The sequence below is a fragment of the Cryptotermes secundus genome, unplaced genomic scaffold (genome assembly GCF_002891405.2).
Source record: "Cryptotermes secundus unplaced genomic scaffold, Csec_1.0 scaffold321, whole genome shotgun sequence".
NCBI classification, from domain to species: Eukaryota; Metazoa; Arthropoda; class Insecta; order Blattodea; family Kalotermitidae; genus Cryptotermes; species Cryptotermes secundus.
In genome coordinates, this window is record NW_019721009.1 from 1,586,011 (window position 1) to 1,600,805 (window position 14,795).

At 44.0% G+C, this 14,795-nt stretch overlaps 1 protein-coding gene across 3 annotated transcripts in view; it reads left to right on the forward strand.

The window, feature by feature from the left end:
* Positions 1-14,795, forward strand: part of LOC117282029 (elongation factor-like GTPase 1) — a 442,127-nt gene that overhangs the window by 409,242 nt on the left and 18,090 nt on the right. The window lies entirely within an intron of this gene.

Consider the following 14,795-nt stretch of genomic DNA (forward strand, 5'->3'; position numbering starts at 1 on the left):
ATATATATACCTCGTATATATAAGGCTGTTACTATCTGCATACGCAACAAGCACACCCATTTTCATTGCTGTTTACCGAGTCCCTGATAGCTACACATTTGTCGTTAAATCATAATCCATAGCTCAGAAATATTCCTCATATTTTTTACACGGTAAGATGCCTTTTTATGTTTATTTACTGGGAGGAATTTTTGTTGTTCCACATGGTACACTGAAACTCATCAGACTAAAAAATATTTATGTTACATTGCTAACTTCGTGTTCCCACTTTGTGCCATCTGTTTGCGACACGTCTTCTACTGTACATTGTAGATAAAAGAGTGTGGAGTCTATACTGTATGTTTCGGCCTAACTGACCATCATCAGGTGTATAAGATGTTGGCGTTGAAGGAACCTGTTACTCCTGCTGCTCTGCTTTTCATATTTTGATGTAAGTCCTTTGTAATGTTCTAGGTTACAATAGGTTAACTTGCAGTTCTTGTACACGTATCTGGTGTAGGTTTTTGTTGGTGTGTCCTTTTGTTCTGTGTGAGGCTGATATGAGTGATTCTGCAGAAGCGGAAGCTTGCTACTGGCTGTCACTATCGTCGTCATTCGTAATCAGCCACAGACAGAACAAAAGGATAAACCAACAAGCCAACAAAAACCTATACTAGACAATATATATGAGACAAACACCGTCTTAAGTGCAACAATTTAATTGTAGTTCTTTCTTCTTTCCCTCCTACAAATTAACGCGTGTAGGTTAACAAAGATTTTATACATACAATTATAAAGACAGGTGATTTTAAATTTTAAACTACGGGCAGTAAGAATACACATCTGATGATGGCCATTTAGGGCCGAAACATGTAGTGTGGAGGAGGGAAAGAAGAAAGAACTACAATTAAATTGTTGCACTTAAGACGGTGTTTGTCTTATATATATATATATATATTGTGTGAGTGTAACAGGATGCTCAAATATAATACTATACTAGACACTTGCACAACTGCAAGATAACCTAATGTAACCTAGAATATTACCAAGCATTTACATAAAAAAATGAAAAGCATAATAGCGCAATAGCAGAGTAGCAGGTTCCTTCAACCCGGCACCTTATCCCCCTGATGATGGCCAGTTAGGTCGAAACATGTAGTAGTATATTACGAGTATAAAGAGATGAAGACGTGTGAACATTAATATATTGTCGCGTGTTGGCTGTGTGACGCGACGAATAACTTCACGCCGGTCTTGGATGTACCAATTACTTCTTCTGCTACAGTCACTTCCAGACTTCAACTGACTTCGGCGGCTGCTATAATTCAACTGAACTGACTCCAAGTCCAAGTCACATTGCGACTGACGGTCAGTCAGCCAGTAAGTCGTTGTGTCAAGCCCTGTCTGGGGCTCATGATCGGATATGTATTACTCTTTGACAGTTACGGTCTTGTTTTTGTGGGGGCCCTCTCTGACGAGAGGTCGGGTCTGTCTTTTGTATATGCTGCTAGCCCTTGCCAGAGCAGTCTTTCTTGGGTCCGTGTCCCTTGGGACTCGCGACCATATTTTACTGTCTCAGATCTGAGACTTCCCTTTTCATTGCCTCCTACGACTCGAACTGAACTGACTCAGAGTCAGAGTCAGAATTACTTTACGACTGGCGGTTTACCGCCAGTCAGTTCGTTTTGGCGTCAGCCCCTTGAGGCCCACGACCAGAGGTTTTTATTTTTTTTTTTTCCCCAACTGAACTCTTGCGGTGATAGTCCTTATGTAACATCCTCTATGACGAGAAGATGGGTCTGTCTCTTATACTGAACTGACTGCCAAGTCCAAGTCATATTGCGACTGACCGTCCATCAGTCTGTCTGTCTTGGTGTCGAGCCCCATTTACGGTCTTGTTTTCGTGGGGCGCCCTCTTTGACGAGAGGACGGGTCTGCCTGTTGTATATTCTGCTGGCCCTTGCCAGTGCAGTCTTTCTCGGGTCGGAGTCCCATTTTACTGTTTCAGATTTGAGACTTCCCTTTTCGTCGCCTCTTACAAGTCCAAGTCCAAGTCACATTGCGACGGTCAGTCAGTCAGTAAGTCTTGATATCGAGCACCCTTATGGGCTCATGACCAGATATTTATTGCTCCTCGACTGTTACCGTCTTGTTTCTGTGGGGCACCCCCTCTGACGAGAAGACGGGTCTGTCTTTTGCATATGCTGCTGGTCCTTGCCAGTGCAGTGTTTCTCAGGTCCTAGTCCCTTGGGACTTGCTACCATATTTTACTGTCTCACATTTGAGACTTCCCTTTTCGTCGCCTTCTACGACTCGCAGGGTCACGGTGGAGGTATTCGACCCCGCCTCCGCACGGGGTACTCGCCTCTCTCGCAGGGTCACCCCTTACATAGGCCTCTCGCGGACCACACAGAAAACAGCCTTTATTGTTGGACGTGTTTACCGACCGATTGCCTAGCAACGATCGCTGCACGGACTCCACTGTTGCGTGACGTCATAGCCTAGCGAGGAGGGGTATTTAGCGAGCGTTGCGTAGTGACGGGATGAGTGGGGATATGTGACGTCACTNCGGGTCTGCCTGTTGTATATTCTGCTGGCCCTTGCCAGTGCAGTCTTTCTCGGGTCGGAGTCCCATTTTACTGTTTCAGATTTGAGACTTCCCTTTTCGTCGCCTCTTACAAGTCCAAGTCCAAGTCACATTGCGACGGTCAGTCAGTCAGTAAGTCTTGATATCGAGCACCCTTATGGGCTCATGACCAGATATTTATTGCTCCTCGACTGTTACCGTCTTGTTTCTGTGGGGCACCCCCTCTGACGAGAAGACGGGTCTGTCTTTTGCATATGCTGCTGGTCCTTGCCAGTGCAGTGTTTCTCAGGTCCTAGTCCCTTGGGACTTGCTACCATATTTTACTGTCTCACATTTGAGACTTCCCTTTTCGTCGCCTTCTACGACTCGCAGGGTCACGGTGGAGGTATTCGACCCCGCCTCCGCACGGGGTACTCGCCTCTCTCGCAGGGTCACCCCTTACATAGGCCTCTCGCGGACCACACAGAAAACAGCCTTTATTGTTGGACGTGTTTACCGACCGATTGCCTAGCAACGATCGCTGCACGGACTCCACTGTTGCGTGACGTCATAGCCTAGCGAGGAGGGGTATTTAGCGAGCGTTGCGTAGTGACGGGATGAGTGGGGATATGTGACGTCACTCGCACTTCCTGTTGCGCTATCCAAGCGTTCACAGAGTTGTCACCTAGCAACGCGCCGATACAATCCGCAACTCTCCCGTTGGGCGCGTGCCCCGAGGCCTCTGTTGCTCAACAGTTCCTGCATAGAGCAAATACGCCACAATATCAATGAGACCGCACAAAGATGGCAAGAAGTGTCAACACAGAGTACACAGTGCAACAGGATGCTGCAGTATAATAGTTATGTTATGAAGCGTTGTTCGAGCCATTCTCCATAATGTGATATAAAACTACAGCGTGCTTTAACATTACAAACTCTGCATTTCGCCCATGGTGCATTTATGGATTGCATACGATTATCAAAATAAAAGGCGATTATGTCCATAAATAGAAATAACAAAAATAAAGTTTCTATATTTTATCCGCTGTTTCAGTCTTCAGGTGAAAATGTGGGGGGGGGGCACCTACATAGATTACGGTATTCAGAGATGCGATGCCGTACAGCCGTAACTACGAATATAAAACGTTCGGAAGGATGTATTTCCTGTATCTTCAGCATAGAAGAGACTTGAATACAATGATAATGGAGAAAGCAGTTTCTCCATTACGGTGCCTATCCACCAAACTACACGGCGTCAGCATCCCAGAAGACCACAACCTCAATACACTCTACATACATCGAGAATTACTTCCGCACACGGTTTTCATTTGATAAGATTGCTGTCTCCAGATACTAACAGCACTTCGCATTATCCGATGTATGTAAACGTTTAGCTTATCCTTGGGATAAACCCGCGGGAAGACAGATACTCGTAAATAATGCAGCCGTGGTAATTCCAAGAAAAGTCTGCGTCTTAATTCTCTATGCAGCTCAGTGATTCGAGTGTTAATGCCAAGGACAACATTTAATTCTATAACCTAGAGAAGGAAAAAAGGCCGTGGCATTCACTGAAAGTTCTCTGAGCAGTCGTCATGAATTCTATCTTCTATTAAGGCAGAAAATTAATATTATCCATGAATTAGACTTATAAATAACAAAAGGTACAATTATTATGCTTAATTTAGCACTACGCTCTTAAAATGCACGGAGAAGTGGAGATATAACTCCATATACTCTTAATCTCGGCACCAGATGGAGGTGACTGGAGAGCTTCGCGCCCCTGCCGCTATACTTTCGGGGAAAGAGCCACCGACACCCGTTTGGTATGGGGCTCGGTAGGCCCCTCTGTCGATGCGGTTAGTAGAGAGAAAGTAGAAAAGGTAAAGCTATCGCTGTAACAAGCCGTGGAGGTCCATAGGGTTGTGAGACGTCGAGCCTCCCACATCTAGACAATCCGCTAACAGATGGCGGAGAGGTTGTCAGCCTTATGTCGCCAACCGCCCTTTACCCCCTCACCCCAAGGAAGATTCCTGGTACTCATTTCTGTTAAGAGGCTGAGTCGACCCCAGGACCATAGTGCGGTTGGAAGGATTAGGTCAATTGAAGAATCCAATGGCCTCATCGTGAATCGATCTCATGACCTTCTGGCTCAACCAAACTACGCTGCCGCGTGCCTCCATGGACAGTGTAGACCAGAGAAACATTATTTACCCCTGTCGGGAACCAGCACCCAGTTCCCCAGTTGTCCAGCCTGTAGCCTAGTAATAATATTAATAATTAAAAATGCATAATTTATTACTATATTCTTTGTGTCAGTAATGAATTTTACTTTAAGATTCTGAATTCCTTGTATGAGTATAGCCCAGTTCAGTTTGCTGGTACGTTCCACTGATTTTATTAAAAAAAAGCTTTGTCATACTCCGTAGGAAGTTTAGGTTGGTCTCTGTCAGTTATACTTCCGCCAGCTCTCTGTTAACTGAGTAAATATAAGCACATCACCTCTGTAAGAGGTTTGTTACTTTCCTAAACTCTGCTGATTACGGCAAGTACTTCATATATATTTCTGTCTCTCACACTGAATTTCATAAATGAACTCGATAAAGTGTTGCATTTACGACGGAGTTTGTATTATACATATAGAATTAGATAGGAAGTTGGGTGGACCCCAGAGCCGGTCTGAACGATGTGAAGAAGTGAAAATTATTGACTCTACCGGTACTCAAACTCCGACCCCTCGGTTGTCCAGCTGTATCCAGTCGCTATACCGACAATGCTAACCCATCTTAATTTTTAGTGCCGTAAATCCTCAAATTTCATAATGCCTACAGCATAGTTTTTCAAAGGGTACCTCCCCAAAGGGGCTTATGACGAGAACACTTTGACTTAGTAGATTTTTCACTCTAAATGTGCAGAGAATTGCTATTTTACTGTTGAATTCTGGAAATAGCCAAGTTTCACAGCTCAGTAGCACGCGTTGTACACAGTGAAATACATCCAAATTGGGCCCTACTTGTAGGATATGCAGCATCGATACTCCCGTTCATAATATTTGAGGACAACACAGATGTCAATTTGGATCATATATCATTCAATATGTTTAATTATTTTTAAAATAAGAATTATTTTCCATTTATGTAAGATATTTTTTATATAAATGTATTCTTCATTCTTGAAAGGTCAAATTCACAAATACAGAAAGAAATTAGACTATTTTTTTTTCAAATCAAATGATTATACCATATTTCTAGGGGGGCCTGAGGTTTTATATTAACTGAAAGGGGGGCATTATGTTTAAAAAGTTGAGAATCACAGGTCTACAGCTTATAATCAATCTGCAACATGTAACATGAAGCGAAACAAATACGCAGACGGTCCTCACTTTACGAATATTTCAATTATGAAATTTCTATTGTACGAACCTTTATAATGAAGTTCATACCCTCTTCTAGGTTCGTCATCCGAACTTGAATTCCCTTATCCGAAACCTCTTCCGAACAAAAATGAACGCGTGAGAACTAAAATGGAAACAAAAGAACGCAGCGTCTTTCCGCCAGTTCTTGATACTGTCACGATTTAGGGGTGTGACTGTAGACGGGGTATGAATAGGATATTGAATTTATTGACACCACTTGGAACTACACTTCACAGATCACTGACACACACAGACTAGTATCCTCAGTCTGTTACTCTACACTAGCCGTTTCGTGGCAACTGCTTCTACAGAGGGAGATTCTTCAGTTTCCCGCGTTCAAATCCTCTTACCACAGCCGCCCGTGCAGAATTCCTGTCAACTGAGAACTCACCTGACTGGGTCCCAGGCCGGCAACGAAAAGGGAACGCAGTGCCTGGGGTATAACCGGGCCACCCTGTTCCTGGGGGATGTAAATACAGAGACGTGGCCCCTCCAGGTTGGGGGTTGGACGCAAGCCTGACGATCTTGTTCTATGAAAGAATTGTTGCGAAATCCAAAGAAGTGAGAATCAGATGTAATCTAGCAGAATCTTCTAAGAAATGCTTTGTTTCAAAAAGGGCTGTTTTGTGACTGTTGTTGTTGATGATGATGATGACGACTGTGGCAGGGATTTAAGAAGTATGCCGTTGAGATGGGCTCAGGTACCATGACATACTCGTACATAGCAAGTTTCATAAAGACTGGTTCAGGCATTCAAAAGTTGATAGGAGGGATACACAGACACACAGAAAACCTGGTAATCGCAAGAGGTTACTTTTGTTTCTTAAAAGTAAGGAAAGTGGGCTAAAATATCAGTCGTTCTATGTACTATGTTAGTATACCTTTTCCTCTGAAGTCCGCGCACTCACACGCACGTACTGGCGTTTACAATTACAGATAACTAGAATAAAGCCGATGAAATTGTAACGGGGCTAGCAATATCTTATTTGGATCCTTCGTTCTCTCGGATCCCTTCTTATAGAGTAGACTCTTAAGGAACAATTAGAGTCACAGTTTCGTTGAATATTCACACTATGAGCCAGAAAAGAGAGCTATATTTATATTGTTAGTGTGAAAACTAATTGTAAATACAAAAAAAGGTCTAGGCAATGCTGCGCCATCTGTTATCAGACTCCACAGTTAGCCGCCAAGTGGCGCTTCCATCGGCGTTCCCGCGAACTCGTTGAAAACTAACACGGAGCGGACGTTACATACTTGTATACAAAGATGGATGTGAAAATTAAACTCTTAAATACACAAAGTTTAATCTCAACCACACCACATATAGTTACACTATTGCAGCCCCCTCCCCAAATCCAAACATATAAACATTTGCCAATGTAGTAGCTATATGTCAGTGTATATAAATAGCCTCATTATGACCAGATAAGTCAAAACATATCTCCACATAGGTGAATAATAAGTGCAGTTATATACAGTCGTGTTTGACGGAAGCTCATATATTAGTCTCTTAAGACATTTCAGCTTGTCGTATGGTAGAGACGGAGATGGGATAGCTCAGTCTGTATAGCGGGGGTCTACAGACTGGACGGCTGGGGTTCGATCTCCTACGGGGCTACAAGATGTTCTCATCTTCAAAGCGTACAGACTGGCTCTGGGAACCACCCAGCCACTTATCCAATGAATATCAGGGGGCTCTTTCCCCGGGGGTAAAGTGGCAGGGGTCATGAAGCCGAGATAAAAAATAGAGGAGCTATACTTACTCTTCTTCATAGGCCTTCAGGGCATGGTGCTTAATTAGTTAAACACAAGAACAATTTTACCTTTACCTTATCATGAGGAAGACAGAGAACCGACAATGGAATACGTGTATGGTGGCTTTGCTGGAAGTGTCAGATTAAAGACAGATGTTGCTTTTTCTCGGAAGACTTGGAACAGTCAGTTCCGACCGGGTTTGGAGTCTGTACTTCAGGAAAAAAAGCGAGTGTTTCATGTCTTAAAGATTCATTCAAGATATGATAGCTGCGCCGACCGCCTCTTTAGTCTAGTGGTCAGAGTTCCTGGCTACAGATGCAGAGGTCCCGGGTTGGATTTCCGGCCTTACCAGATTTTCTGAGAAGTAATGGGTGTCGAACAGGATACACTCAGCCTCACGAGGATAATTGAGGAGCTATTTCAAGGAAATGGCGGTTCCAGTCTAGAAACCCGAGATTAACGGCCTTGGGGATCCGTTGCGTTGACCACGCAACACCCTCTTTCCGCAAAAGTTGGCACTAACTTCGCCGACAAGCGGCGGTCGCTCGGTCTGTATATTTCGCTTGCTGACTAAAGGCAACGGAGTTTTGTTTGATATCTGTACTTCAAGCTTATGTTGTTTACTTAAATAATATGCCCATACCGTGTCAAGCCAAAGTTAACCACTCTGTGCATTGTTTGCGAGCCCTTCTTATGGCGTACACAAGCATTTTTCTCATGGGGTGAGACTGAGTCCACTTGGTACTGCTGCCACTGTTTGGCCTATTGTACCACCCCCGAACGACATGCTAAGTGTAGAGCAGTCGGTGGAATGTGAATTGGCAGGGGAAACCGAAGTGCTCGGTGAAAACATGCCCCAGTGCCACTTTGTCCACCACATGACCTGACCCAGACTCGAACCGGAGCCGACGACTAACAGCCTGGGCTATGGCTGTATCGCCCACATAGCTGGTAGCCAAATGGGGCTTTCGGCCTGTCTCTGTCCTGAACATTCATTATAAATCCAGTCGCTTTGATTGTAAAATATTTGCGAAAGAAATACACTTCTTGAGACTTGCAAGTTTCCATCAATTGCCTGCGGTAACTGTAAAGGTTTTGTAGCATTTAGAGCTTCTGCTATTCAACGACCGCGAGATGGGCGGATATACCAGAGCTGGTTATGGGCAACGGCTCAGTAAACACGTTCCCGCTGCAATAGGCACGAACACAGCAATAGAAGAGCTATGTTTTCTATGTAGTCCGTGCCGAGATGTTACAAGCAAGGAACAAGGTCCGTTCAGTTAGTTCTGTAAGGGAGATTGTGAAAGCAAGACTTGAGCCGGATGCGGAGGAATAACCATTGTTGGAGCCGTTACCAGGAAACGTATAGTAACAGGCTGAGAACACTACACTGTGTGCTGTAGTGGGCTGTAAAATGTGGAGCTAGCGAACAGGTTATAGTTATTTGTAGTTACGACTTGTAAGTGGTCAATAAATCTGCTCACCGATCCAAATTACGTCTATATTTACATCTAACACGTCACAGTATTTACTTAAAGTAGCCAATTAGGGCTTTCGAGTCATCCGTGCCCTGAACATTCATCAAAATCCAGTTGCTTACAAAAATAGTTAGGAGCTTCATAACTTACACTCTTCGCGAAATATAATTAGAATGATCACATGGAGGACGCTGAACTGGGCAGTGCATGTAGCACTAATAGGAGAGAAGAGGAATGCGTATAGGGTATTGGTGGAAAAGTCGGAAGGAAAGAGACCACAAGGAACACCAAGGCGTTGGTGGGTGGAGTTGATTAAAATGGATCTTAGATAGGAAGGTGTGGTGTGGACTGGATAGATGTGGCTCAGGATAGGCACCAGTGGAGGGCTCTTGTGGGCACGGTAATGAAACTTGCGTGAAATGCTGGTAAATTCTTTAGTAGCTGCACAATTGGCTGCTTATCAAGAAGGGCACAGCTCCATGAAGTTAGAGGTTTGTAAAATATCCGAGAGAGATATTCAATCTGAAATCCACTTTATGAGCAGGAAGCCCCAGAAGTGAAGTGTGTGAAGGGTGGAACGTAGCAAGGTGTAGCTAGTTTCTACTGCAGCCTCCTTGATTTCCTAACCAAACATTCCTGACTCATTGTGGACAATAGTAAACATTTCGAAAGCTGTAGTAACTACTTCTTCGCCCTGCCTGCGTTATGGCGCCCAGCCCAGTATACTTGGCAGGCAGGAAGAAGGCAAAGGTTGATCCCGAGGTCGTACGAAGCATTTGAACAGGTGGGAGAGTCGTAATGCGAAACAACATATCAACTCAGGCAGCAAGTGCCTTCCATTGATGCAGTCCGTGTATCTGCGCAGCTCTTTCTGTTCCTGCACATCGACAAGGCCGCAACTTTCAAGTTCCCTTAAAATAGGCCGCGCCATAGCTCAGGCGGTTAGTCGATGGCTTCTCACCGTATTGGCCCGGGTTTCGATCCCAAATCAGGTTATGTAGGATTTGTGGCGGACAAAATGGCACTGGGAAAGGTGTCGGTATTTCGGTTTCCCCTACTAATTATCATTCCACCAAATGCTGCATACTCGTCTATCATATTTGATTGGTACAATAAGCCAATCAGTGGCCGAAATATCACATGGTCTTAGTGTCATTCATTCATTCATTCATTCATCAATGGCTGTACAGTCCTCTATTGGGCCCTGAACTCTTCTTAAGTTTCGTAATCTTTTTTACACAGACGGTAGGGCTCCTTGGACGAGTGATCAGCCCACACAGGACAACACAACCACAGAATAAACGCACACACAGACATACATGCCTTGATTGGGATTCGAACCCACGATCCAAGCATTCGAGCGAACGAAGACAGTTCATGCCTTAGACCGCGCAGTCATTGTGGTCGGCGGCATTAGCCTCACACCACGAAATTAAAAAAAAAATCCGTAACTTAACACAGGGAAGTTGTAGTTGTAGCGCCGTTGTGTAGTTTATGTTCAAGCAAAATCATGTCACTTTTCGGGAGGTATGCGTGACTAAGTAGACGGGTTTTGGATTAGGTAACTGGATTTATTGAGACCTTATGCACTAAACACAAAACTACAAGTAATACAGCGCTATCGCTCATCTCCTCACTTTACAGTTCACTGTTACACCTACTAATGTCATCGGTCTTCACTAGTCGTATCCTACCAACGGATTCATAACGGTCTCACTTTCACTTCAAATCACATATGAAGTCTTTGCACAGCCTAATTCCTTTCTTGCCATTATTCTGCCAACTCCGGAACTCAAGTCAGTTCTATCTCTCAGTCAGAGTCAGAGTCACTTTACGACTGGCAGTTTACCGCCAATCAGTTCGTCTTGGCGTCAGGCCCCTTGAGGTCCACGACCAGAGATTTCTTTTTCAACTGAACTGTTGCGGTAATAGTCCTTATGTAACATCCTCTCTTACGACAGAAATTAAATTCCTTTGGAATGTGGCGGGATATATGTTAGACAATACAGTCGGAAATCCAGTAACGAGACTTTCACTTTACAAGATATACAATTGTGTCTAACTGAAGATTATATTGAAATAATGGGAACCAGGGTGTTCTAAAATAATTAATGGATCACATGATGCTACTCCTACCGCTGATGGTAGAGTATTTAATGTAAATAATAAAATTAAGGATAATAAAGGTAACTGAAATCTGCCCAATATTTCTTGCGGTGACGCCGAAACCTCAGTTTCAATCCTGGGTAACTCCATGTGAGATTCATGGTGTACGAACTAGTACTGGAGCATATTTTTATCCGACTTTCTTTGTTTTCGAAAAAGAAAATGAAAGTAACCATTTGATGTCACCTTGCTCTCTGTGTGTCTGTGAATCCCCCAGCAGCACTTGAATGCCTGAACTGATCTTTATGAAACTCGGTAGGTATATCATGGCATCTGAGCCCCTCTGAACGGCGTACTTCATAAATTCCTCCCATCACTCTGTCTGTTGCTAGGCAACTGCTAGGTAAAAACTTTACCGCTGCAATGACTACACACGCAACAACAGAAGAATTGTTGGTCGCGTCGTTTTCTGTGCGGTCCGTGTCTTATCAAATGAGAGTCTGTCTATGTATCCCCTTCTCGTAACTAGGCATCGGCTCGGTAAACAGGTTCCCGCTGCAACGAGGAATTATTGGAGGTGTCGTTTTCTATGCGGTTCGTGTCGTATCAAAGAAAAGTAGGCGATTAGTGCTTCCTAGAACTTATTATTTCCCCTCATTTTCTTGGGTTCTTTCCTGCTAACCACGATTCCTCCGTCGCTCCGTACTGTCTGCTGTCATCAGGCCCTGAGGTGCACAATAGCCCTGACCCCTCGCTAGGCAGGTTACAGAAGGAAGTTTCAGGAATACCTGGACACGCCATGTGTAAAGAATGTAGCTTCATCTTATGCCTAGATAAATAATGGAAGTTACACATGCACAGGAAGGAAACTGCTTAAATGGCCGAATTGGTTGAACGGTCAGACATACTGAGTAGGAGGACAGACCTTCACGTTGAAGATGTTGATGATAATGATGACACTACTGTCTAATACAGTATTTCCCGAACTTGTTGACATGACAACCTCCCCTCCTCCACACATGCACCTTTAGGTTTTCACCAAACCTTCACGCCCTCTCGCTAATTTTCTGTTCATTGACAAGCAGACAAACACTCAAGAAACGAACAATTCTTATTGACGAACATTGCACGGACTAATAAATTGCGACCCAGTACGTGTAAAGAATACAGAACCCCTCGCCTATGAACATTTTAACAAATCGACGTCAATAAATTTATCGATGTATCGTACGAAAAAAAATCAGCTTACATTCAACTCACAAACACGTTTCAAAGAACAGATTATGTTGGAGCTCGCATGTAAATGTAGTTATTTCCACTCATATTTATATTGTTGTTTATAGTTAACGAACTCGTAATTAATATCACACCAAAATTGCGAGTGGAAAAATCAGAATTAAAAAAAAAATAAAGTGCAGCACTCTGTTCTGTATTTGCCGATTAATATTGCTAACAAATGTTGAAATAATTTTGTTAATATCTGTATTAACAGTGGTCGCATTGGCTCAGTCGGTATGGCGACGGGCTACGGGCTAGACTACCTGCATTTAATTTCCGGCAGTGTAAGATTTCTCTCTTCACAGAGTCCAGACGGATTCTGGGGCCCATCCGGCCTCGTATCCAATGGGTACCGGGTGCTCTCTCCACGGGGGTAATGCGTCATAGGCGTGAAGCTGACCACTCACCTCCATCTAATGCAGAGGTCAAGAAAGTTGGAGCTATACCTCCACTCCCACATGTCTTCATGGTATACTGCTTAATTAGTTAAGCACAAGGACAGTTCTGATTGCTTATTGCGAAACAGATGATTAAAGACAGCTGAAAATAACTGAGTATTTCAACTGAATCTGATATTAACAGGAAGTTCCGGGAAGAACTAATGGCATATTTTCCTATGATACGACACGGACCATAAAGAAAACGACGCGACCAACAATTCTTGCATTGTTGCCTATGTATTCATCGCCGCGCTAACGTTTTTACCTAGAAATTGCCTAGCAACACATACACACACAGACGCATAGGCTGATGGGAAGGATTTATGAAGTACGCCGTTGAGATTGAATTAGGTGCCTTGATATACGTACCAATTTTCACAAAGATTGGTTCAGACATTCAAAAGTTGATGGGGTGGATACACAGGCACACAGACAGGAAGGAGACAGCATAAGCCTACTTCAGGAAAATAGGCTGAAAACTTATTCCTTTTCATGATCGCTCTCACTCACTCACGCCCATTCCCCCTATAGGGGCGCGCCTTCTCAATTTGGGGGCCATGGATCCAAAACCGTGAAAAAAAGACGTCGATATATGCTTAGAGCAAATTGTGTTTTTCGAAGACTGGTGCCCAAAGATAAGCTGGATTAAGTATGCCACGCCACAATGTGCTAGGGGGTCATTCCGTGACTGAGGCCTTAGGTTCATTCCCCGGTGACGTCATTAGAGATTCATGGTAGACGAAGTGGCACTATATGAGGTTTTTCTCCAAGTTCCTTCTGTTTTATATACACGTACATCCATAATCGCCCCCTGAGGTGCGCTGTAGCCCTCAGCAGGCAGCACATTGTCACAACGACGGTACCTAAGTTTGGGGTTTCGTCTCGAACCGGAATCTTCGTTCATTACAGAGCAAACATGTTTATTAGCGCCCCAATTGAGATTCTGGTATTCGGGTTTGGAACAGATGGGGGGGGGGCTCAGAAAACGTATAAGATGGTTTTTGGAGGCAAGGTTGTGAAACAGTTTAGGATGTCAAGATATTAATCCAAACAGCATTTCTCTGGCAGTTAAATTTTCTTACTTTTTTCATTCGGGAGGTAGTCACCTAGAATCTTGAATGGGACACCAATGATCCTATCTCAGGTTTTCGTGGATTTCCGCAGTCACTCAAGAAACTTCTGGTGGAGTGCCTAAAATTTGGCTATATCCAATTCCTTTTACATCATTTCCAGCTTCTTATTCGATAATCATCCAAACAATCGGCGCTTATAGTATGAGCCACTGAAAAGTAAGTAAACCATAAATACCACTACTTACTTGTTTGATTGCTCGGCATTGTCTTTAACCCTGAAGATGTGGGCAGTACGTTCTTCCGAAACAAAACAGAAAACAAACTCCGTGGCCCGTAGCTCGTAAGCGAACTATACCGACCGAGAGACCATAGCTTGTCGGCGAAGTTAGTGCCAACTTTTGCGGATAGAGGGTGTCACGTGGTCAGCGCAACGGATCCCCACGGCCATTAATCTCGGTTTTCTATACCGGATCCGCTATGTCCTTGAAATAGCTCCTCAGTTACCCTCACGAGGCTGAGTGGACCCCGTTCCAGATTCACTAGTTCTCAGAAAATCTTGTAGCGCCTGGAATCGAACCCGGGACCTCTTTATCTGTAGGCAGGAACTCTGACCACTAGACCACAGAGACGGTGTACGTTCTTCCGAAACTTGAGTAAACTATCAGATTACAGGGCGCATCACAAATTCGTGTGAAAGGTACGGCTGAG